This window comes from Doryrhamphus excisus, chromosome 3 (genome assembly GCF_030265055.1).
Source record: "Doryrhamphus excisus isolate RoL2022-K1 chromosome 3, RoL_Dexc_1.0, whole genome shotgun sequence".
In the NCBI taxonomy this organism is placed as follows: Eukaryota; Metazoa; Chordata; class Actinopteri; order Syngnathiformes; family Syngnathidae; genus Doryrhamphus; species Doryrhamphus excisus.
In genome coordinates this window covers 346,228-368,269 of record NC_080468.1, presented here as the reverse complement: position 1 = coordinate 368,269, position 22,042 = coordinate 346,228, and the positions used below count along the sequence as shown (strand labels likewise).

General features: G+C 47.9%; 20 non-coding genes across 20 annotated transcripts; 6 read left to right on the top strand and 14 right to left on the bottom strand.

The window, feature by feature from the left end:
- Positions 1 to 128: 128 nt before the first annotated feature.
- trnag-gcc (transfer RNA glycine (anticodon GCC)) lies at positions 129 to 199 on the bottom strand. Its single transcript has one exon. It is a non-coding gene; the product is annotated as a tRNA-Gly (tRNA).
- Positions 200 to 1,540: 1,341 nt separating this feature from the next.
- trnas-cga (transfer RNA serine (anticodon CGA)) lies at positions 1,541 to 1,622 on the bottom strand. The gene has a single exon. It is a non-coding gene; the product is annotated as a tRNA-Ser (tRNA).
- A 945-nt stretch (positions 1,623 to 2,567) lies between these two features.
- On the bottom strand, positions 2,568 to 2,641 carry trnan-guu (transfer RNA asparagine (anticodon GUU)). The gene has a single exon. It is a non-coding gene; the product is annotated as a tRNA-Asn (tRNA).
- A 495-nt stretch (positions 2,642 to 3,136) lies between these two features.
- Positions 3,137 to 3,209, top strand: trnak-uuu (transfer RNA lysine (anticodon UUU)). Its single transcript has one exon. It is a non-coding gene; the product is annotated as a tRNA-Lys (tRNA).
- Positions 3,210 to 5,067: 1,858 nt separating this feature from the next.
- On the top strand, positions 5,068 to 5,149 carry trnas-gcu (transfer RNA serine (anticodon GCU)). Its single transcript has one exon. It is a non-coding gene; the product is annotated as a tRNA-Ser (tRNA).
- Positions 5,150 to 6,407: 1,258 nt separating this feature from the next.
- On the bottom strand, positions 6,408 to 6,481 carry trnat-agu (transfer RNA threonine (anticodon AGU)). The gene has a single exon. It is a non-coding gene; the product is annotated as a tRNA-Thr (tRNA).
- A 357-nt stretch (positions 6,482 to 6,838) lies between these two features.
- On the bottom strand, positions 6,839 to 6,909 carry trnag-gcc (transfer RNA glycine (anticodon GCC)). The gene has a single exon. It is a non-coding gene; the product is annotated as a tRNA-Gly (tRNA).
- Positions 6,910 to 8,250: 1,341 nt separating this feature from the next.
- On the bottom strand, positions 8,251 to 8,332 carry trnas-cga (transfer RNA serine (anticodon CGA)). Its single transcript has one exon. It is a non-coding gene; the product is annotated as a tRNA-Ser (tRNA).
- Positions 8,333 to 9,277: 945 nt separating this feature from the next.
- Positions 9,278 to 9,351, bottom strand: trnan-guu (transfer RNA asparagine (anticodon GUU)). Its single transcript has one exon. It is a non-coding gene; the product is annotated as a tRNA-Asn (tRNA).
- A 495-nt stretch (positions 9,352 to 9,846) lies between these two features.
- Positions 9,847 to 9,919, top strand: trnak-uuu (transfer RNA lysine (anticodon UUU)). The gene has a single exon. It is a non-coding gene; the product is annotated as a tRNA-Lys (tRNA).
- A 1,880-nt stretch (positions 9,920 to 11,799) lies between these two features.
- trnas-gcu (transfer RNA serine (anticodon GCU)) lies at positions 11,800 to 11,881 on the top strand. Its single transcript has one exon. It is a non-coding gene; the product is annotated as a tRNA-Ser (tRNA).
- Positions 11,882 to 13,140: 1,259 nt separating this feature from the next.
- Positions 13,141 to 13,214, bottom strand: trnat-agu (transfer RNA threonine (anticodon AGU)). The gene has a single exon. It is a non-coding gene; the product is annotated as a tRNA-Thr (tRNA).
- A 357-nt stretch (positions 13,215 to 13,571) lies between these two features.
- trnag-gcc (transfer RNA glycine (anticodon GCC)) lies at positions 13,572 to 13,642 on the bottom strand. Its single transcript has one exon. It is a non-coding gene; the product is annotated as a tRNA-Gly (tRNA).
- Positions 13,643 to 14,992: 1,350 nt separating this feature from the next.
- On the bottom strand, positions 14,993 to 15,074 carry trnas-cga (transfer RNA serine (anticodon CGA)). The gene has a single exon. It is a non-coding gene; the product is annotated as a tRNA-Ser (tRNA).
- Positions 15,075 to 16,008: 934 nt separating this feature from the next.
- trnan-guu (transfer RNA asparagine (anticodon GUU)) lies at positions 16,009 to 16,082 on the bottom strand. The gene has a single exon. It is a non-coding gene; the product is annotated as a tRNA-Asn (tRNA).
- Positions 16,083 to 16,577: 495 nt separating this feature from the next.
- trnak-uuu (transfer RNA lysine (anticodon UUU)) lies at positions 16,578 to 16,650 on the top strand. Its single transcript has one exon. It is a non-coding gene; the product is annotated as a tRNA-Lys (tRNA).
- Positions 16,651 to 18,530: 1,880 nt separating this feature from the next.
- trnas-gcu (transfer RNA serine (anticodon GCU)) lies at positions 18,531 to 18,612 on the top strand. Its single transcript has one exon. It is a non-coding gene; the product is annotated as a tRNA-Ser (tRNA).
- Positions 18,613 to 19,870: 1,258 nt separating this feature from the next.
- On the bottom strand, positions 19,871 to 19,944 carry trnat-agu (transfer RNA threonine (anticodon AGU)). Its single transcript has one exon. It is a non-coding gene; the product is annotated as a tRNA-Thr (tRNA).
- A 357-nt stretch (positions 19,945 to 20,301) lies between these two features.
- Positions 20,302 to 20,372, bottom strand: trnag-gcc (transfer RNA glycine (anticodon GCC)). The gene has a single exon. It is a non-coding gene; the product is annotated as a tRNA-Gly (tRNA).
- Positions 20,373 to 21,722: 1,350 nt separating this feature from the next.
- Positions 21,723 to 21,804, bottom strand: trnas-cga (transfer RNA serine (anticodon CGA)). Its single transcript has one exon. It is a non-coding gene; the product is annotated as a tRNA-Ser (tRNA).
- Positions 21,805 to 22,042: the final 238 nt, after the last annotated feature.

Below are 22,042 nucleotides of genomic sequence, written 5' to 3'. Positions count from 1 at the left end.
CACCTTAACTCTCGGGTGGTCCGGTGTGTTACGTTTCAGGTGTCATTCTGAATACTGCCCTTTCGCAGGAAAAGAGCCTTGTACTTTTTCAACATGAGCTCTAAAGAAAGGTACAAGCTGAGATATACTGCATTGGCCGGGAATCGGACCCGGGCCTCCCGCTTGGCAAGCGAGAATTCTACCACTGAACCACCAATGCCACATTGGGAAACACCGTCGGAGAACAAATTAAATTGTCGAGTGGATGTGCCTCTGCAAAGTGGCGCTGAATGACAAAACATCACAATCACAACACACGCACGGGATGCCAGGGGAGGCCGAGTACTAACAGAGCTGAGTGAGAGGGCATAAGAAAAAAAATTGTGACCTTGTGGTGGTTACCCGGCAGCACCAAGGATATGGCGCACGTCTGATGCGTAATGCATGCCAGGTGATGTTCATCTAGCGAGCGGACATTCTTGTGGGGGACAAGCTCAACAGTAGGAATGTTGAGAGAACTGACCAGTCCGCTATCAATGAAGTTCTCGTCCGCCCCAGAGTCAATTAATGCTGTGGTAGGAGAAGCTTATATATCGTACCTTCCACCTGAAGTCGGCCCACCAAAGCGGATGACGCAGCCGGTGTGGTTGGAGCGGGCAGTGCCAGCAGCTGGGGAATATCCCTGGTGGAGGAAGAGCGTTGGCGTGCTGGGCGAACTGGACAGTGGGAAATTGTGTGTAGGACTCCCACAGTACAGGCACAGCCACAGGCGTGGACGGTGACTCCTCTCCGCTGACGAAAGGCGACTGGCTCCCAGTTGCATGGGGACGACACTCCTGACGTCATCAAACGGCGCTCCGCTGCTGGAGCAGGGAGGGAGGAGTGGTGCCGGAAGAGCCCCAGGAGGTGGGATTTGGAGCCGACGTGTGGGTCGGAGAGGCTCCGCTGTGCGCTGTGCTCCCGCAGCCGGTTGTCGAGTCGAATGGATAGCGACAGAGAGTGGCTGGAATGACAAGGCGCTGCGGAGCGCATATCGGGCGAGCCTCAGCCAACAAGTGCAAGATGAGCTGGCCGCTCGGGATGAGACCCAGACGCTGAGGCTCGCCCGATACGCATTTCGTAGCGCCTTGTCATTCCAGCAGCTCTCTGCCGCTATCCCGGTTAGCTCAGTTGGTCAGCGTGTGGTGCTCATAACGCCAAGGTCATGGGTTCGACCCCCCGTACTGGCCACTCTTCTTTATGTGCTCCAGGAACAACAAAAGGGCAACAACCCACTGGCCCCCATATCCAACATCACACCACCCACCCACCTGTGAAACACCCTCGACCGGGGAGAGGTAAAGAAAACAGCATGTCAAAGCAGAGTGGCAACAAACCTCTCGGCCACCGAGACTACAAGAAGCAGATCAATGGGGACAGTGGACCCCATTATCCTCTACCCAAAATTTAGACCTCCAGTGTAGAGAATGCGGACCGTGAAAGGACAACACCCCGGCCCTCATAACCAACAGTACTCCACCACAAGGTAAACAACATGGCTGCAACAAATGCCCAGCCAAAGCGTCACAGACAGGATTCCAACCTGTGTGGGGAAACCCCATTGGATTTCGAGTCCAACGCCTTAACCTCTCGGCCACCGTGACTCCTTGGAAAAGACCAATGGGGGCAGGTGACCCCATTGTCCTAGAACCAAAATTTTGCTGATGTCAAGGATCAGCTGGCAACATGTGCATGGGAGGAAGCCACATGGTTTGTGTGAGGGGCTACACAAGTCTTTCCACTTCTAGTTAAAAGCCAGGCACCTCACATTGTTTCCATAAAGTACCAAGGGATTGTCCTGTTGCCCTTGTATTTTGTGGGCAAAAAGGAGGCGTTTGCAAGTGGACCTCAGACCCTATCACTGGTCACCTGAACAGGGACTTGAATCCCGGACACTCAGATCAAAAGTCTAATGTTCAGGTGACTGGCTCAAACTTTGTCTTGTCTGACCACTCTTTTGTCCAGAAGATATTTGGCTAATGTGGTCTGTTTTCTTAAACCTGCAAATGTCCAAATACACAAGGGTATTGTCTTTGTAGGGAGCATTGTAGTACATGTGATATGTATACTACATATGACATCAGAAATGATGGGTCTTTATTCAACAGAACAAGAACAACATTTCTTTTAAATAACAGCATAGGAGCTGCTGAAACACAGAGAAGGCACTGCTGGGATTTGAACCCAGGATCTCCTCTTTACTAGACATGTCTGTCAAAAAATCACAGCAGTATACAGTGTTTTCTCTTAAACTGCTTACCAGTTGATGGGGTTTGACTTGATTCCTTTTAACATAAAAGCATTCCGTCGTCTCTTAATCTATAATCCTGGCTGGCACTTTTGCAAACCTAATATTTTCAAGCAGAGCTTCAAACTGAAATCTGTGACTTGATCAACCTAACTTCTGATCAAATGTGTTAGACCATGGAAGCTGGAATGGGCTTTTGAAAAGTCACTGACACGCAGTTTGCCAATTGGGAACCACACAAGTGCTGTGCAAGAGTGGAGGGCAAACATGAATGAACAGTGACACTGATGCATCCAGAGAAAGTCCCTGGGTGGGCTCGAACCACCAGCCTCCCGGTTAACAGCCGAGCGCGCTGACCGATTGCGCCACAGAGACTCACACCCTGCCAACTTCTGTTCAGTTGAAGCCATACTAACGCATGCTATGCGTCCAGCATGCCCTTTGTTTTGGATGTGACTCGCACCTTCTGGTGTAACAATCGAGGCATTGCAAACCAGGACACCAGCTTTACTCTTTGATGAACGCAAAGTATTTTTGGGTACAATCCAGGGGTCTTGTGCTCTCACGGAAATGGCTCTGTCCTTTTTCAACATGAGTTGAGACGAAATGTATTAAAATAGACAGACTGCATTGGTCACTCAATCAGAATTTCTCAGTTTGCCAATTTCAGACTGCGTGACAAAGAATCAAGTCAAACTCCATCGACAGGATGGACAGGGGACAACAAAGCAGGGAAGATAAGGGATAGGGAGGAGAGGGGAAAGATGCGACCGCCTTTGTTGAGAGCCAGAGAGGAAGCTCTCATCGCTGCAAGGTCAAGTACAGTATGCCAGAAGATTTTACCTTGTGAGTTGTCCTTGTTCAACAAGGGCCTGGATAGCTCAGTTGGTAGAGCATCTGACTTTTAATCTGAGGGTCCAGGGTTCAAGTCCCTGTTCAGGCGGTGAAGGTAGGCAGGCCCCTTCCCTGATTAACTTGTTTAAGTAAAGCTTTTCGACCAAGCACCTTTGCGATCTTCCAGGACTGTGGGTAAACGCCATTCTCAATAATTAAATTGAAGATACAGTGCGAGACAGGCACTTTGACCAGCTTAGCCACAGCGCCAGCTGTGCATCTGGCACCAACACAAAAACAGTTCGCCAATGGGGAAAAATGTTCATACAAGGGAGGGAGTCCAAAGTCCAACACGTGTGAATTGAGAGTCCCTGGGTGGGCTCGGTTATCAAACTCGCTCCAAAGGAAATGTTGGAACTTGGGAAAGCATTAAGAATGGCCAAAAGCCTACCCTATGGTAGAAGATAAGATATGCCTTCATTCGTCCCTCTGTGGGGAAATTTGCAAGGTCCCGCAAGTTCCGCAACAGCAGTGGGAGTACCTCAGTATGTTTACAGACCATGGACTCCTCCTACATTTAGATACATAGCCTTATCCATGCCAAAACCACACAACAACCTTGACCAAATCCTGACTGACATAACTGACTTGCTACATAATCACCGTCTCAACGGAACTGAATTAGCCCAACTGTTGACATTGACCACAGGCTCCAAGTATGGTGCTTTTTGTACGGCCATTTAGCCAATTTGGCCAAAGGGGAATTCAGAACACCCTCGTGGCCCATTGCCATTTTTATGGTACCTGGCGACTTCAACCAGTGAACTCCACTGTACCGCTTATCCTCATCAACGGACTGTATTCCCCACCCTTTACCAACATGGGGACATTCCAACCCAAGATGAGAACACACTGGACCAGGTACACAGCAACATAGTACGTGGCACAGACACAGCTTCACCCTACCCCCACTTTTAGCCCAGACTGAAAAAGCAGAGAAACCCCTTTGCAGCTGAAATTGCTCAGTTGGGAGAGCGTTGGATTGAATCTCTCAAGGTCCCTGGTTCAATCCCAGTTTTCAGCACAATTGCTGTTTACATCGTGAGTTGGCAAATAGTTTGTAAAGGGGTGACTTTGTTATCTTGATTTCATCAACATCGATCACAACAACACAGCCAATGACATATTAAGACCAGACAAGTGCAGTTGGAAGGTGACATACAGAATCCTGATGCATATCATGTTACAATCAGACACAAACAGGATGTAGGACTCGACCTTGAGTTCGCGCAAATGTTCACAGCATTAGGTCTGCAAAGTGTTCAGCTGATGCACATTTACTGGAAAGGAAAATGGGCTTTTGTCACGGTAGCCATGCCGACACAAGCTAAAATGTTTCTCCCGCCAGGACAACACCCACATGAAATTCAAGCTTTGCTCGCAGACAAAAAAGAACCAGCTGGAATGAGCAATCTGCACCTCCAAGTCTGAGTTTATGGTTCTTGCCCAGAAAAGCATAGCTCACAGCCGTAATTGTATAGTGGTTCCTACTCTGTGTTGTGGCCGCAACAACCCCGGCCGATTCAGGGTCATGGCAGGTGTGTGTTGCTTTTGTAATTGTATTGTCTGAAAAGACAAGATTGTCTGTCCACTTGAAGTGTGGTGATGTAAAAATACACTAGTTTTGATCACACCTGTATTTTTAGTAAACGTTATTAGCATGCAATGAATCAAAGTATAAGGTATGATGTCGGAGATCAAGAACGCTTATGTTGGCAAAAAAAAGCCATAACATATCATTTCGACAATACGGGTATCAAACCCGCTATTTCTTGCATGTAGAGCAAGAACTCTAGCCTTTGAGTTAAATCCCCCCGCTGCACAGGAAGGCTGCCACAATTTCTGCAACACCAAAACACTAATTAAGATGTGTCATTTTGAGTCAACATGACCATGTCCACAAAGGAGATGAGGTGACCGAGAGGTTAAGGTGATGGACTGCTAATCCATTGTCTTCTGCACGCATGGGTTCGAATCCCATCCTCATCGGACTATACTAATGCACCAGTTTTGACACCACCTGTGTTTTTAGGAAACATCATTAGAATGCAATTAATCCAAGCATCCGGTATGATGTGGGAGATTGAGAATGCTTTTTTGGCAATAAAAAGGCATAATATACCATTTGGAGAATGCAGGCATCGATTCCACTTCATCTCACATGCGAAGTGAGCGCTTTACCATTTGTGGTCCTACTAGAATGGGATTTGTTTTTGTGTACTTCGAATGAAATGTTTTCCGCATGTTGCAGAATTTTCCACACGAAAGAAATCTTTAAGATGTATCACCAAAAGAGCTGAACCGCCCAATGTGGGGCTCGAACCCTCGACCCTGAGATTAAGAGTCTCATGCTCTCCCGACTGAGCTAACCAGGCATTTCTCTACCGGAAATCACTTTTTAATTTTTTTAAATTGATGTGGTCTTCTTGATGTTTGATCAATTCCACACCCAACCTAGTTTCTCAGGGAACAAAGGAGCGAGAGGTTCAGTCATAGCTGAGAACTTTGGAAGTGTAGTCATCTTAACCCTCCTGTTATGTTCATTTGCCAGGAACAGCCATGATGTTCCCGGGTCAGTTTGCATGTTTATTTATCTGAAAGATGTCCAAAACAAAAAAAATCCCCACAAGCATTGTTAGTTATTCACTACTAACTCCATTACTAACTATTCTATCAATGTTTAGTGCAATGGTGTACCTTACCTCTCACAGGTAGTGGTTTAATTAATTTTAATTAATTAATGAATTGAATTCATCAGAGGCATCATGACCAGTCTGCATCAAAACATTATCTGAAATCCTGTGGCAGGTTTCTGGCATTGATTCTTAATTCAGTTGCCATCCCTGATAGATGGTAATGGTAATCATGCCCGCGTGGCAGGCGAGTCTCTTTGCTTGTCTGACATCTGTGTCGCATCCTGATTGGCTGGCAGCAAATGTCAACAACACGCGAGCGGCCCCCGCTTGGCAAGTGAGAATTCTACCACTGAACCACCAAGGCCACGTGGGGACACACTGTAAGAGAAAAAAAAATCAACTGTCAAGTGGATGAGCCTCTGCAAAGTGGCGCTGAATGACAACACATCACAATGTCATACTCTTTGGATTCAAGCACCTTCTGGCGTAATGGGATCCACAACAATCACGTCAGCTGTGGATGCAACGTCAATTCGTTCTTGAAGGGCAAGTGACAAAAACAAGTACATGGTTCACAAATCAGCTGCCAAAGTTTCACTGACCAAGCACCCAGGCACTGCTGGGATTTGAACCCAGGATCTCCTGTTTACTAGACAGGCACTTTGACCAGCTTAGCCACAGTGCCAGCAGCGCATCTGGCACCAACACAAAAACAGTTCGCCAATGGGGAAAAATGTTCATACAAGGGAGGGAGTCCAAAGTCCAACAAATGTGTGAATCGAGAGTCCCTGGGTGGGCTCGAACCACCAACCTCTCAGTTAACAGCCAAACGTTCTGACCAATTGCGTGACAGAGACTACAACAGCATGACTGCAGTCAGGTTTCAGAAATTTGCAAATACTCAAGTGCTGTCCACCTTAACTCTCGGGTGGTCCGGTCTGTTACGTTTCAGGTGTCATTCTGAATACTGCCCTTTCGCAGGAAAAGAGCCTTTGTACTTTTTCAACATGAGCTCTAAAGAAAGGTACAAGCTGAGATATACTGCATTGGCCGGGAATCGGACCCGGGCCTCCCGCTTGGCAAGCGAGAATTCTACCACTGAACCACCAATGCCACATTGGGAAACACCGTCGGAGAACAAATTAAATTGTCGAGTGGATGTGCCTCTGCAAAGTGGCGCTGAATGACAAAACATCACAATCACAACACACGCACGGGATGCCAGGGGAGGCCGAGTACTAACAGAGCTGAGTGAGAGGGCATAAGAAAAAAAATTGTGACCTTGTGGTGGTTACCCGGCAGCACCAAGGATATGGCGCACGTCTGATGCGTAATGCATGCCAGGTGATGTTCATCTAGCGAGCGGACATTCTTGTGGGGGACAAGCTCAACAGTAGGAATGTTGAGAGAACTGACCAGTCCGCTATCAATGAAGTTCTCGTCCGCCCCAGAGTCAATTAATGCTGTGGTAGGAGAAGCTTATATATCGTACCTTCCACCTGAAGTCGGCCCACCAAAGCGGATGACGCAGCCGGTGTGGTTGGAGCGGGCAGTGCCAGCAGCTGGGGAATATCCCTGGTGGAGGAAGAGCGTTGGCGTGCTGGGCGAACTGGACAGCGGGAAATTGTGTGTAGGACTCCCACAGTACAGGCACAGCCACAGGCGTGGACGGTGACTCCTCTCCGCTGACGAAAGGCGACTGGCTCCCAGTTGCATGGGGACGACACTCCTGACGTCATCAAACGGCGCTCCGCTGCTGGAGCAGGGAGGGAGGAGTGGTGCCGGAAGAGCCCCAGGAGGTGGGATTTGGAGCCGACGTGTGGGTCGGAGAGGCTCCGCTGTGCGCTGTGCTCCCGCAGCCGGTTGTCGAGTCGAATGGATAGCGACAGAGAGTGGCTGGAATGACAAGGCGCTGCGGAGCGCATATCGGGCGAGCCTCAGCCAACAAGTGCAAGATGAGCTGGCCGCTCGGGATGAGACCCAGACGCTGAGGCTCGCCCGATACGCATTTCGTAGCGCCTTGTCATTCCAGCAGCTCTCTGCCGCTATCCCGGTTAGCTCAGTTGGTCAGCGTGTGGTGCTCATAACGCCAAGGTCATGGGTTCGACCCCCCGTACTGGCCACTCTTCTTTATGTGCTCCAGGAACAACAAAAGGGCAACAACCCACTGGCCCCCATATCCAACATCACACCACCCACCCACCTGTGAAACACCCTCGACCGGGGAGAGGTAAAGAAAACAGCATGTCAAAGCAGAGTGGCAACAAACCTCTCGGCCACCGAGACTACAAGAAGCAGATCAATGGGGACAGTGGACCCCATTATCCTCTACCCAAAATTTAGACCTCCAGTGTAGAGAATGCGGACCGTGAAAGGACAACACCCCGGCCCTCATAACCAACAGTACTCCACCACAAGGTAAACAACATGGCTGCAACAAATGCCCAGCCAAAGCGTCACAGACAGGATTCCAACCTGTGTGGGGAAACCCCATTGGATTTCGAGTCCAACGCCTTAACCTCTCGGCCACCGTGACTCCTTGGAAAAGACCAATGGGGGCAGGTGACCCCATTGTCCTAGAACCAAAATTTTGCTGATGTCAAGGATCAGCTGGCAACATGTGCATGGGAGGAAGCCACATGGTTTGTGTGAGGGGCTACACAAGTCTTTCCACTTCTAGTTAAAAGCCAGGCACCTCACATTGTTTCCATAAAGTACCAAGGGATTGTCCTGTGTCCCTTGTATTTTGTGGGCAAAAAGGAGGCGTTTGCAAGTGGACCTCAGACCCTATCACTGGTCACCTGAACAGGGACTTGAATCCCGGACACTCAGATCAAAAGTCTAATGTTCAGGTGACTGGCTCAAACTTTGTCTTGTCTGACCACTCTTTTGTCCAGAAGATATTTGGCTAATGTGGTCTGTTTTCTTAAACCTGCAAATGTCCAAATACACAAGGGTATTGTCTTTGTAGGGAGCATTGTAGTACATGTGATATGTATACTACATATGACATCAGAAATGATGGGTCTTTATTCAACAGAACAAGAACAACATTTCTTTTAAATAACAGAATAGGAGCTGCTGAAACACAGAGAAGGCACTGCTGGGATTTGAACCCAGGATCTCCTGTTTACTAGACATGTCTGTCAAAAAATCACAGCAGTATACAGTGTTTTCTCTTAAACTGCTTACCAGTTGATGGGGTTTGACTTGATTCCTTTTAACATAAAAGCATTCCGTCGTCTCTTAATCTATAATCCTGGCTGGCGCTTTTGCAAACCTAATATTTTCAAGCAGAGCTTCAAACTGAAATCTGTGACTTGATCAACCTAACTTCTGATCAAATGTGTTAGACCATGGAAGCTGGAATGGGCTTTTGAAAAGTCACTGACACGCAGTTTGCCAATTGGGAACCACACAAGTGCTGTGCAAGAGTGGAGGGCAAACATGAATGAACAGTGACACTGATGCATCCAGAGAAAGTCCCTGGGTGGGCTCGAACCACCAGCCTCCCGGTTAACAGCCGAGCGTGCTGACCGATTGCGCCACAGAGACTCACACCCTGCCAACTTCTGTTCAGTTGAAGCCATACTAACGCATGCTATGCGTCCAGCATGCCCTTTGTTTTGGATGTGACTCGCACCTTCTGGTGTAACAATCGAGGCATTGCAAACCAGGACACCAGCTTTACTCTTTGATGAACGCAAAGTATTTTTGGGTACAATCCAGGGGTCTTGTGCTCTCACGGAAATGGCTCTGTCCTTTTTCAACATGAGTTGAGACGAAATGTATTAAAATAGACAGACTGCATTGGTCACTCAATCAGAATTTCTCAGTTTGCCAATTTCAGACTGCGTGACAAAGAATCAAGTCAAACTCCATCGACAGGATGGACAGGGGACAACAAAGCAGGGAAGATAAGGGATAGGGAGGAGAGGGGAAAGATGCGACCGCCTTTGTTGAGAGCCAGAGAGGAAGCTCTCATCGCTGCAAGGTCAAGTACAGTATGCCAGAAGATTTTACCTTGTGAGTTGTCCTTGTTCAACAAGGGCCTGGATAGCTCAGTTGGTAGAGCATCAGACTTTTAATCTGAGGGTCCAGGGTTCAAGTCCCTGTTCAGGCGGTGAAGGTAGGCAGGCCCCTTCCCTGATTAACTTGTTTAAGTAAAGCTTTTCGACCAAGCACCTTTGCGATCTTCCAGGACTGTGGGTAAACGCCATTCTCAATAATTAAATTGAAGATACAGTGCGAGACAGGCACTTTGACCAGCTTAGCCACAGCGCCAGCTGTGCATCTGGCACCAACACAAAAACAGTTCGCCAATGGGGAAAAATGTTCATACAAGGGAGGGAGTCCAAAGTCCAACACGTGTGAATTGAGAGTCCCTGGGTGGGCTCGGTTATCAAACTCGCTCCAAAGGAAATGTTGGAACTTGGGAAAGCATTAAGAAGTAGGATTCTTAATCCTACTTCTTGCCAAAAGCCTACCCTATGGTAGAAGATAAGATATGCCTTCATTCGTCCCTCTGTGGGGAAATTTGGAAGGTCCCGCAAGTTCCGCAACAGCAGTGGGAGTACCTCAGTATGTTTACAGACCATGGACTCCTCCTACATTTAGATACATAGCCTTATCCATGCCAAAACCACACAACAACCTTGACCAAATCCTGACTGACATAACTGACTTGCTACATAATCACCGTCTCAACGGAACTGAATTAGCCCAACTGTTGACATTGACCACAGGCTCCAAGTATGGTGCTTTTTGTACGGCCATTTAGCCAATTTGGCCAAAGGGGAATTCAGAACACCCTCGTGGCCCATTGCCATTTTTATGGTACCTGGCGACTTCAACCAGTGAACTCCACTGTACCGCTTATCCTCATCAACGGACTGTATTCCCCACCCTTTACCAACATGGGGACATTCCAACCCAAGATGAGAACACACTGGACCAGGTACACAGCAACATAGTACGTGGCACAGACACAGCTTCACCCTACCCCCACTTTTAGCCCAGACTGAAAAAGCAGAGAAACCCCTTTGCAGCTGAAATTGCTCAGTTGGGAGAGCGTTGGATTGAATCTCTCAAGGTCCCTGGTTCAATCCCAGTTTTCAGCACAATTGCTGTTTACATCGTGAGTTGGCAAATAGTTTGTAAAGGGGTGACTTTGTTCTCTTGATTTCATCAACATCGATCACGACAACACAGCCAATGACATATTAAGACCAGACAAGTGCAGTTGGGAGGTGACATACAGAATCCTGATGCATATCATGTTACAATCAGACACAAACAGGATGTAGGACCCGACCTTGAGTTCGCGCAAATGTTCACAGCATTAGGTCTGCAAAGTGTTCAGCTGATGCACATTTACTGGAAAGGAAAATGGGCTTTTGTCACGGTAGCCATGCCGACACAAGCTAAAATGTTTCTCCCGCCAGGACAACACCCACATGAAATTCAAGCTTTGCTCGCAGACGAAAAAGAACCAGCTGGAATGAGCAATCTGCACATCCAAGTCTGAGTTTATGGTTCTTGCCCAGAAAAGCATAGCTCACAGCCGTAATTGTATAGTGGTTCCTACTCTGTGTTGTGGCCGCAACAACCCCGGCCGATTCAGGGTCATGGCAGGTGTGTGTTGCTTTTGTAATTGTATTGTCTGAAAAGACAAGATTGTCTGTCCACTTGAAGTGTGGTGATGTAAAAATACACTAGTTTTGACCACACCTGTATTTTTAGTAAACGTTATTAGCATGCAATGAATCAAAGTATAAGGTATGATGTCGGAGATCAAGAACGCTTTTGTTGGCAAAAAAAAAGCCATAACATATCAATTCGACAATACGGGTATCAAACCTGCTATTTCTTGCATGTAGAGCAAGAACTCTAGCCTTTGAGTTAAATCCCCCCACTGCACAGGAAGGCTGCCACAATTTCTGCAACACCAAAACACTAATAAGATGTGTCATTTTGAGTCAACATGACCATGGCCACAAAGGAGATGAGGTGACCGAGAGGTTAAGGTGATGGACTGCTAATCCATTGTGTTCTGCACGCATAGGTTCGAATCCCATCCTCATCGGACTATACTAATGCACCAGTTTTGACACCACCTGTGTTTTTAGGAAACATCATTAGAATGCAATTAATCCAAGCATCCGGTACGATGTGGGAGATTGAGAATGCTTTTTTGGCAATAAAAAGGCATAATATACCATTTGGAGAATGCAGGCATCGATTCCACTTCATCTCACATGCGAAATGAGCGCTCTACCATTTGTGGTCCTACTAGAATGGGATTTGTTTTTGTGTACTTCGAATGAAATGTTTTCCGCATGTTGCAGAATTTTCCACACGAAAGAAATCTTTAAGATGTATCACCAAAAGAGCTGAACCGCCCAATGTGGGGCTCGAACCCTCGACCCTGAGATTAAGAGTCTCATGCTCTCCCGACTGAGCTAACCGGGCATTTTTCTGCCAGGAAATCACTTTTTAATTTTTTTAAATTGATGTGGTCTTCTTGATGTTTGATCAATTCCACACCCAACCTAGTTTCTCAGGGAACAAAGGAGCGAGAGGTTCAGTCATAGCTGAGAACTTTGGAAGTGTAGTCATCTTAACCCTCCTGTTATGTTCATTTGCCAGGAACAGCCATGATGTTCCCGGGTCAGTTTGCATGTTTATTTATCTGAAAGATGTCCAAAACCAAAAAAATCCCCACAAGCATTGTTAGTTATTCACTACTAACTCCATTACTAACTATTCTATCAATGTTTAGTGCAATGGTGTACCTTACCTCTCACAGGTAGTGGTTTAATTAATTTTAATTAATTAATGAATTGAATTCATCAGAGGCATCATGACCAGTCTGCATCAAAACATTATCTGAAATCCTGTGGCAGGTTTCTGGCATTGATTCTTAATTCAGTTGCCATCCCTGATAGATGGTAATGGTAATCATGCCCGCGTGGCAGGCGAGTCTCTTTGCTTGTCTGACGTCTGTGTCGCATCCTGATTGGCTGGCAGCAAATGTCAACAACACGCGCGCGGCCCCCACTTGGCAAGTGAGAATTCTACCACTGAACCACCAAGGCCACGTGGGGACACACTGTAAGAGAAAAAAAAATCAACTGTCAAGTGGATGAGCCTCTGCAAAGTGGCGCTGAATGACAACACATCACAATGTCATACTCTTTGGATTCAAGCACCTTCTGGCGTAATTGGATCCACAACAATCACGTCAGCTGTGGATGCAACGTCAATTCGTTCTTGAAGGGCAAGTGACAAAAAGAAGTACATGGTTCACAAATCAGCTGCCAAAGTTTCACTGACCAAGCAGCCAGGCACTGCTGGGATTTGAACCCAGGATCTCCTGTTTACTAGACAGGCACTTTGACCAGCTTAGCCACAGTGCCAGCAGTGCGTCTGGCACCAACACAAAAACAGTTCGCCAATGGGGAAAAATGTTCATACAAGGGAGGGAGTCCAAAGTCCAACAAATGTGTGAATTGGGAGTCCCTGGGTGGGCTCGAACCACCAACCTCTCAGTTAACAGCCAAACGTTCTGACCAATTGCGTGACAGAGACTACAACAGCATGACTGCAGTCAGGTTTCTGAAATTTGCAAATACTCAAGTGCTGTCCACCTTAACTCTCGGGTGGTCCGGTCTGTTACGTTTCAGGTGTCATTCTGAATACTGCCCTTTCGCAGGAAAAGAGCCTTTGTACTTTTTCAACATGAGCTCTAAAGAAAGGTACAAGCTGAGATATACTGCATTGGCCGGGAATCGGACCCGGGCCTCCCGCTTGGCAAGCGAGAATTCTACCACTGAACCACCAATGCCACATTGGGAAACACCGTCGGAGAACAAATTAAATTGTCGAGTGGATGTGCCTCTGCAAAGTGGCGCTGAATGACAAAACATCACAATCACAACACACGCACGGGATGCCAGGGGAGGCCGAGTACTAACAGAGCTGAGCGAGAGGGCATAAGAAAAAAAATTGTGACCTTGTGGTGGTTACCCGGCAGCACCAAGAATATGGCGCACGTCTGATGCGTAATGCATGCCAGGTGATGTTCATCTAGCGAGCTGACATTCTTGTGGGGGACAAGCTCAACAGTAGGAATGTTGAGAGAACTGACCAGTCCGCTATCAATGAAGTTCTTGTCCGCCCCAGAGTCAATTAATGCTGTGGTAGGAGAAGCTTCCCCCGCCCAGGATATCGTACCTTCCACCTGAAGTCGGCCCACCAAAGCGGATGACGCAGCCGGTGTGGTTGGAGCGGGCAGTGCCAGCAGCTGGGGAATATCCCTGGTGGAGAAAGAGCGTTGGCGTGCTGGGCGAACTGGACAGCGGGAAATTGTGTGTAGGACTCCCACAGTACAGGCACAGCCACAGGCGTGGACGGTGACTCCTCTCCGCTGACGAAAGGCGACTGGCTCCCAGTTGCATGGGGACGACACTCCCGACGTCATCAGACGGCGCTCCGCTGCTGGAGCAGGGAGGGAGGAGTGGTGCCGGAAGAGCCCCAGGAGGTGGGATTTGGAGCCGACGTGTGGGTCGGAGAGGCTCCGCTGTGCGCTGTGCTCCCGCAGCCGGTTGTCGAGTCGAATGGATAGCGACAGAGAGCGGCTGGAATGACAAGGCGCTGCGGAGCGCATATCGGGCGAGCCTCAGCCAACAAGTGCAAGATGAGCTGGCCGCTCGGGATGAGACCCAGACGCTGAGGCTCACCCGATACGCATTTCGTAGCGCCTTGTCATTCCAGCAGCTCTCTGCCGCTATCCCGATTAGCTCAGTTGGTCAGCGTGTGGTGCTCATAACGCCAAGGTCATGGGTTCGACCCCCCGTACTGGTCACTCTTCTATATGTGCTCCAGGAACAACAAAAGGGCGACAACCCACTGGCCCCCATATCCAACATCACACCACCCACCCACCTGTGAAACACCCTCGACCGGGAAGAGGTAAAGAAAACAGCATGTCAAAGCAGAGTGGCAACAAACCTCTCGGCCACCGAGACTACAAGAAGCAGATCAATGGGGACAGTGGACCCATTATCCTCTACCCAAAATTTAGACCTCCAGTGTAGAGAATGCGGACCGTGAAAGGACAACACCCCGGCCCTCATAACCAACAGTACTCCACCACAAGGTAAACAGCATGGCGGCAACAAATGCCCAGCCAAAGCGTCACAGACAGGATTCCAACCTGTGTGGGGAAACCCCATTGGATTTCGAGTCCAACGCCTTAACCTCTCGGCCACCGTGACTCCTTGGAAAAGACCAATGGGGGCAGGTGACCCCATTGTCCTAGAACCAAAATTTTGCTGATGTCAAGGATCAGCTGGCAACATGTGCATGGGAGGAAGCCACATGGTTTGTGTGAGGGGCTACACAAGTCTTTCCACTCCTAGTTAAAAGCCAGGCACCTCACATTGTTTCCATAAAGTACCAAGGGATTGTCCTGTTGCCCTTGTATTTTGTGGGCAAAAAGGAGGCGTTTGCAAGTGGACCTCAGACCCTATCACTGGTCACCTGAACAGGGACTTGAATCCCGGACACTCAGATCAAAAGTCTAATGTTCAGGTGACTGGCTCAAACTTTGTCTTGTCTGACCACTCTTTTGTCCAGAAGATATTTGGCTAATGTGGTCTGTTTTCTTAAACCTGCAAATGTCCAAATACACAAGGGTATTGTCTTTGTAGGGAGCATTGTAGTACATGTGATATGTATACTACATATGACATCAGAAATGATGGGTCTTTATTCAACAGAACAAGAACAACATTTCTTTTAAATAACAGCATAGGAGCTGCTGAAACACAGAGAAGGCACTGCTGGGATTTGAACCCAGGATCTCCTGTTTACTAGACATGTCTGTCAAAAAATCACAGCAGTATACATTGTTTTCTCTTAAACTGCTTACCAGTTGATGGGGTTTGACTTGATTCCTTTTAACATAAAAGCATTCCGTCGTCTCTTAATCTATAATCCTGGCTGGCGCTTTTGCAAACCTAATATTTTCAAGCAGAGCTTCAAACTGAAATCTGTGACTTGATCAACCTAACTTCTGATCAAATGTGTTAGACCATGGAAGCTGGAATGGGCTTTTGAAAAGTCACTGACACGCAGTTTGCCAATTGGGAACTGTGCAAGAGTGGAGGGCAAACATGAATGAACAGTGACACTGATGCATCCAGAGAAAGTCCCTGGGTGGGCTCGAACCACCAGCCTCCCGGTTAACAGCCGAGCGCGCTGACCAATTGCGCCACAGAGACTCACACCCTGCCAACTTCTGTTCAGTTGAAGCCATACTAACGCATGCTATGCGTCCAGCATGCCCTTTGTTTTGGATGTGACTCGCACCTTCTGGTGTAACAATCGAGGCATTGCAAACCAGGACACCAGCTTTACTCTTTGATGAACGCAAAGTATTTTTGGGTACAATCCAGGGGTCTTGTGCTCTCACGGAAATGGCTCTGTCCTTTTTCAACATGAGTTGAGACGAAATGTATTAAAATAGACAGACTGCATTGGTCACTCAATCAGAATTTCTCAGTTTGCCAATTTCAGACTGCGTGACAAAGAATCAAGTCAAACTCCATCGACAGGATGGACAGGGGACAACAAAGCAGGGAAGATAAGGGATAGGGAGGAGAGGGGAAAGATGCGACCGCCTTTGTTGAGAGCCAGAGAGGAAGCTCTCATCGCTGCAAGGTCAAGTACAGTATGCCAGAAGATTTTACCTTGTGAGTTGTCCTTGTTCAACAAGGGCCTGGATAGCTCAGTTGGTAGAGCATCAGACTTTTAATCTGAGGGTCCAGGGTTCAAGTCCCTGTTCAGGCGGTGAAGGTAGGCAGGCCCCTTCCCTGATTAACTTGTTTAAGTAAAGCTTTTCGACCAAGCACCTTTGCGATCTTCCAGGACTGTGGGTAAACGCCATTCTCAATAATTAAATTGAAGATACAGTGCGAGACAGGCACTTTGACCAGCTTAGCCACAGCGCCAGCTGTGCATCTGGCACCAACACAAAAACAGTTCGCCAATGGGGAAAAATGTTCATACAAGGGAGGGAGTCCAAAGTCCAACACGTGTGAATTGAGAGTCCCTGGGTGGGCTCGGTTATCAAACTCGCTCCAAAGGAAATGTTGGAACTTGGGAAAGCATTAAGAAGTAGGATTCTTAATCCTACTTCTTGCCAAAAGCCTACCCTATGGTAGAAGATAAGATATGCCTTCATTCGTCCCTCTGTGGGGAAATTTGGAAGGTCCCGCAAGTTCCGCAACAGCAGTGGGAGTACCTCAGTATGTTTACAGACCATGGACTCCTCCTACATTTAGATACATAGCCTTATCCATGCCAAAACCACACAACAACCTTGACCAAATCCTGACTGACATAACTGACTTGCTACATAATCACCGTCTCAACGGAACTGAATTAGCCCAACTGTTGACATTGACCACAGGCTCCAAGTATGGTGCTTTTTGTACGGCCATTTAGCCAATTTGGCCAAAGGGGAATTCAGAACACCCTCGTGGCCCATTGCCATTTTTATGGTACCTGGCGACTTCAACCAGTGAACTCCACTGTACCGCTTATCCTCATCAACGGACTGTATTCCCCACCCTTTACCAACATGGGGACATTCCAACCCAAGATGAGAACACACTGGACCAGGTACACAGCAACATAGTACGTGGCACAGACACAGCTTCACCCTACCCCCACTTTTAGCCCAGACTGAAAAAGCAGAGAAACCCCTTTGCAGCTGAAATTGCTCAGTTGGGAGAGCGTTGGATTGAATCTCTCAAGGTCCCTGGTTCAATCCCAGTTTTCAGCACAATTGCTGTTTACATCGTGAGTTGGCAAATAGTTTGTAAAGGGGTGACTTTGTTCTCTTGATTTCATCAACATCGATCACGACAACACAGCCAATGACATATTAAGACCAGACAAGTGCAGTTGGGAGGTGACATACAGAATCCTGATGCATATCATGTTACAATCAGACACAAACAGGATGTAGGACCCGACCTTGAGTTCGCGCAAATGTTCACAGCATTAGGTCTGCAAAGTGTTCAGCTGATGCACATTTACTGGAAAGGAAAATGGGCTTTTGTCACGGTAGCCATGCCGACACAAGCTAAAATGTTTCTCCCGCCAGGACAACACCCACATGAAATTCAAGCTTTGCTCGCAGACGAAAAAGAACCAGCTGGAATGAGCAATCTGCACATCCAAGTCTGAGTTTATGGTTCTTGCCCAGAAAAGCATAGCTCACAGCCGTAATTGTATAGTGGTTCCTACTCTGTGTTGTGGCCGCAACAACCCCGGCCGATTCAGGGTCATGGCAGGTGTGTGTTGCTTTTGTAATTGTATTGTCTGAAAAGACAAGATTGTCTGTCCACTTGAAGTGTGGTGATGTAAAAATACACTAGTTTTGACCACACCTGTATTTTTAGTAAACGTTATTAGCATGCAATGAATCAAAGTATAAGGTATGATGTCGGAGATCAAGAACGCTTTTGTTGGCAAAAAAAAAGCCATAACATATCAATTCGACAATACGGGTATCAAACCTGCTATTTCTTGCATGTAGAGCAAGAACTCTAGCCTTTGAGTTAAATCCCCCCACTGCACAGGAAGGCTGCCACAATTTCTGCAACACCAAAACACTAATAAGATGTGTCATTTTGAGTCAACATGACCATGGCCACAAAGGAGATGAGGTGACCGAGAGGTTAAGGTGATGGACTGCTAATCCATTGTGTTCTGCACGCATAGGTTCGAATCCCATCCTCATCGGACTATACTAATGCACCAGTTTTGACACCACCTGTGTTTTTAGGAAACATCATTAGAATGCAATTAATCCAAGCATCCGGTACGATGTGGGAGATTGAGAATGCTTTTTTGGCAATAAAAAGGCATAATATACCATTTGGAGAATGCAGGCATCGATTCCACTTCATCTCACATGCGAAATGAGCGCTCTACCATTTGTGGTCCTACTAGAATGGGATTTGTTTTTGTGTACTTCGAATGAAATGTTTTCCGCATGTTGCAGAATTTTCCACACGAAAGAAATCTTTAAGATGTATCACCAAAAGAGCTGAACCGCCCAATGTGGGGCTCGAACCCTCGACCCTGAGATTAAGAGTCTCATGCTCTCCCGACTGAGCTAACCGGGCATTTTTCTGCCAGGAAATCACTTTTTAATTTTTTTAAATTGATGTGGTCTTCTTGATGTTTGATCAATTCCACACCCAACCTAGTTTCTCAGGGAACAAAGGAGCGAGAGGTTCAGTCATAGCTGAGAACTTTGGAAGTGTAGTCATCTTAACCCTCCTGTTATGTTCATTTGCCAGGAACAGCCATGATGTTCCCGGGTCAGTTTGCATGTTTATTTATCTGAAAGATGTCCAAAACAAAAAAAATCCCCACAAGCATTGTTAGTTATTCACTACTAACTCCATTACTAACTATTCTATCAATGTTTAGTGCAATGTGTACCTTACCTCTCACAGGTAGTGGTTTAATTAATTTTAATTAATTAATGAATTGAATTCATCAGAGGCATCATGACCAGTCTGCATCAAAACATTATCTGAAATCCTGTGGCAGGTTTCTGGCATTGATTCTTAATTCAGTTGCCATCCCTGATAGATGGTAATGGTAATCATGCCCGCGTGGCAGGCGAGTCTCTTTGCTTGTCTGACGTCTGTGTCGCATCCTGATTGGCTGGCAGCAAATGTCAACAACACGCGCGCGGCCCCCACTTGGCAAGTGAGAATTCTACCACTGAACCACCAAGGCCACGTGGGGACACACTGTAAGAGAAAAAAAAATCAACTGTCAAGTGGATGAGCCTCTGCAAAGTGGCGCTGAATGACAACACATCACAATGTCATACTCTTTGGATTCAAGCACCTTCTGGCGTAATTGGATCCACAACAATCACGTCAGCTGTGGATGCAACGTCAATTCGTTCTTGAAGGGCAAGTGACAAAAAGAAGTACATGGTTCACAAATCAGCTGCCAAAGTTTCACTGACCAAGCAGCCAGGCACTGCTGGGATTTGAACCCAGGATCTCCTGTTTACTAGACAGGCACTTTGACCAGCTTAGCCACAGTGCCAGCAGTGCGTCTGGCACCAACACAAAAACAGTTCGCCAATGGGGAAAAATGTTCATACAAGGGAGGGAGTCCAAAGTCCAACAAATGTGTGAATTGGGAGTCCCTGGGTGGGCTCGAACCACCAACCTCTCAGTTAACAGCCAAACGTTCTGACCAATTGCGTGACAGAGACTACAACAGCATGACTGCAGTCAGGTTTCTGAAATTTGCAAATACTCAAGTGCTGTCCACCTTAACTCTCGGGTGGTCCGGTCTGTTACGTTTCAGGTGTCATTCTGAATACTGCCCTTTCGCAGGAAAAGAGCCTTTGTACTTTTTCAACATGAGCTCTAAAGAAAGGTACAAGCTGAGATATACTGCATTGGCCGGGAATCGGACCCGGGCCTCCCGCTTGGCAAGCGAGAATTCTACCACTGAACCACCAATGCCACATTGGGAAACACCGTCGGAGAACAAATTAAATTGTCGAGTGGATGTGCCTCTGCAAAGTGGCGCTGAATGACAAAACATCACAATCACAACACACGCACGGGATGCCAGGGGAGGCCGAGTACTAACAGAGCTGAGCGAGAGGGCATAAGAAAAAAAATTGTGACCTTGTGGTGGTTACCCGGCAGCACCAAGGATATGGCGCACGTCTGATGCGTAATGCATGCCAGGTGATGTTCATCTAGCGAGCTGACATTCTTGTGGGGGACAAGCTCAACAGTAGGAATGTTGAGAGAACTGACCAGTCCGCTATCAATGAAGTTCTTGTCCGCCCCAGAGTCAATTAATGCTGTGGTAGGAGAAGCTTCCCCCGCCCAGGATATCGTACCTTCCACCTGAAGTCGGCCCACCAAAGCGGATGACGCAGCCGGTGTGGTTGGAGCGGGCAGTGCCAGCAGCTGGGGAATATCCCTGGTGGAGGAAGAGCGTTGGCGTGCTGGGCGAACTGGACAGCGGGAAATTGTGTGTAGGACTCCCACAGTACAGGCACAGCCACAGGCGTGGACGGTGACTCCTCTCCGCTGACGAAAGGCGACTGGCTCCCAGTTGCATGGGGACGACACTCCCGACGTCATCAGACGGCGCTCCGCTGCTGGAGCAGGGAGGGAGGAGTGGTGCCGGAAGAGCCCCAGGAGGTGGGATTTGGAGCCGACGTGTGGGTCGGAGAGGCTCCGCTGTGCGCTGTGCTCCCGCAGCCGGTTGTCGAGTCGAATGGATAGCGACAGAGAGCGGCTGGAATGACAAGGCGCTGCGGAGCGCATATCGGGCGAGCCTCAGCCAACAAGTGCAAGATGAGCTGGCCGCTCGGGATGAGACCCAGACGCTGAGGCTCGCCCGATACGCATTTCGTAGCGCCTTGTCATTCCAGCAGCTCTCTGCCGCTATCCCGATTAGCTCAGTTGGTCAGCGTGTGGTGCTCATAACGCCAAGGTCATGGGTTCGACCCCCCGTACTGGTCACTCTTCTATATGTGCTCCAGGAACAACAAAAGGGCGACAACCCACTGGCCCCCATATCCAACATCACACCACCCACCCACCTGTGAAACACCCTCGACCGGGAAGAGGTAAAGAAAACAGCATGTCAAAGCAGAGTGGCAACAAACCTCTCGGCCACCGAGACTACAAGAAGCAGATCAATGGGGACAGTGGACCCATTATCCTCTACCCAAAATTTAGACCTCCAGTGTAGAGAATGCGGACCGTGAAAGGACAACACCCCGGCCCTCATAACCAACAGTACTCCACCACAAGGTAAACAGCATGGCGGCAACAAATGCCCAGCCAAAGCGTCACAGACAGGATTCCAACCTGTGTGGGGAAACCCCATTGGATTTCGAGTCCAACGCCTTAACCTCTCGGCCACCGTGACTCCTTGGAAAAGACCAATGGGGGCAGGTGACCCCATTGTCCTAGAACCAAAATTTTGCTGATGTCAAGGATCAGCTGGCAACATGTGCATGGGAGGAAGCCACATGGTTTGTGTGAGGGGCTACACAAGTCTTTCCACTCCTAGTTAAAAGCCAGGCACCTCACATTGTTTCCATAAAGTACCAAGGGATTGTCCTGTTGCCCTTGTATTTTGTGGGCAAAAAGGAGGCGTTTGCAAG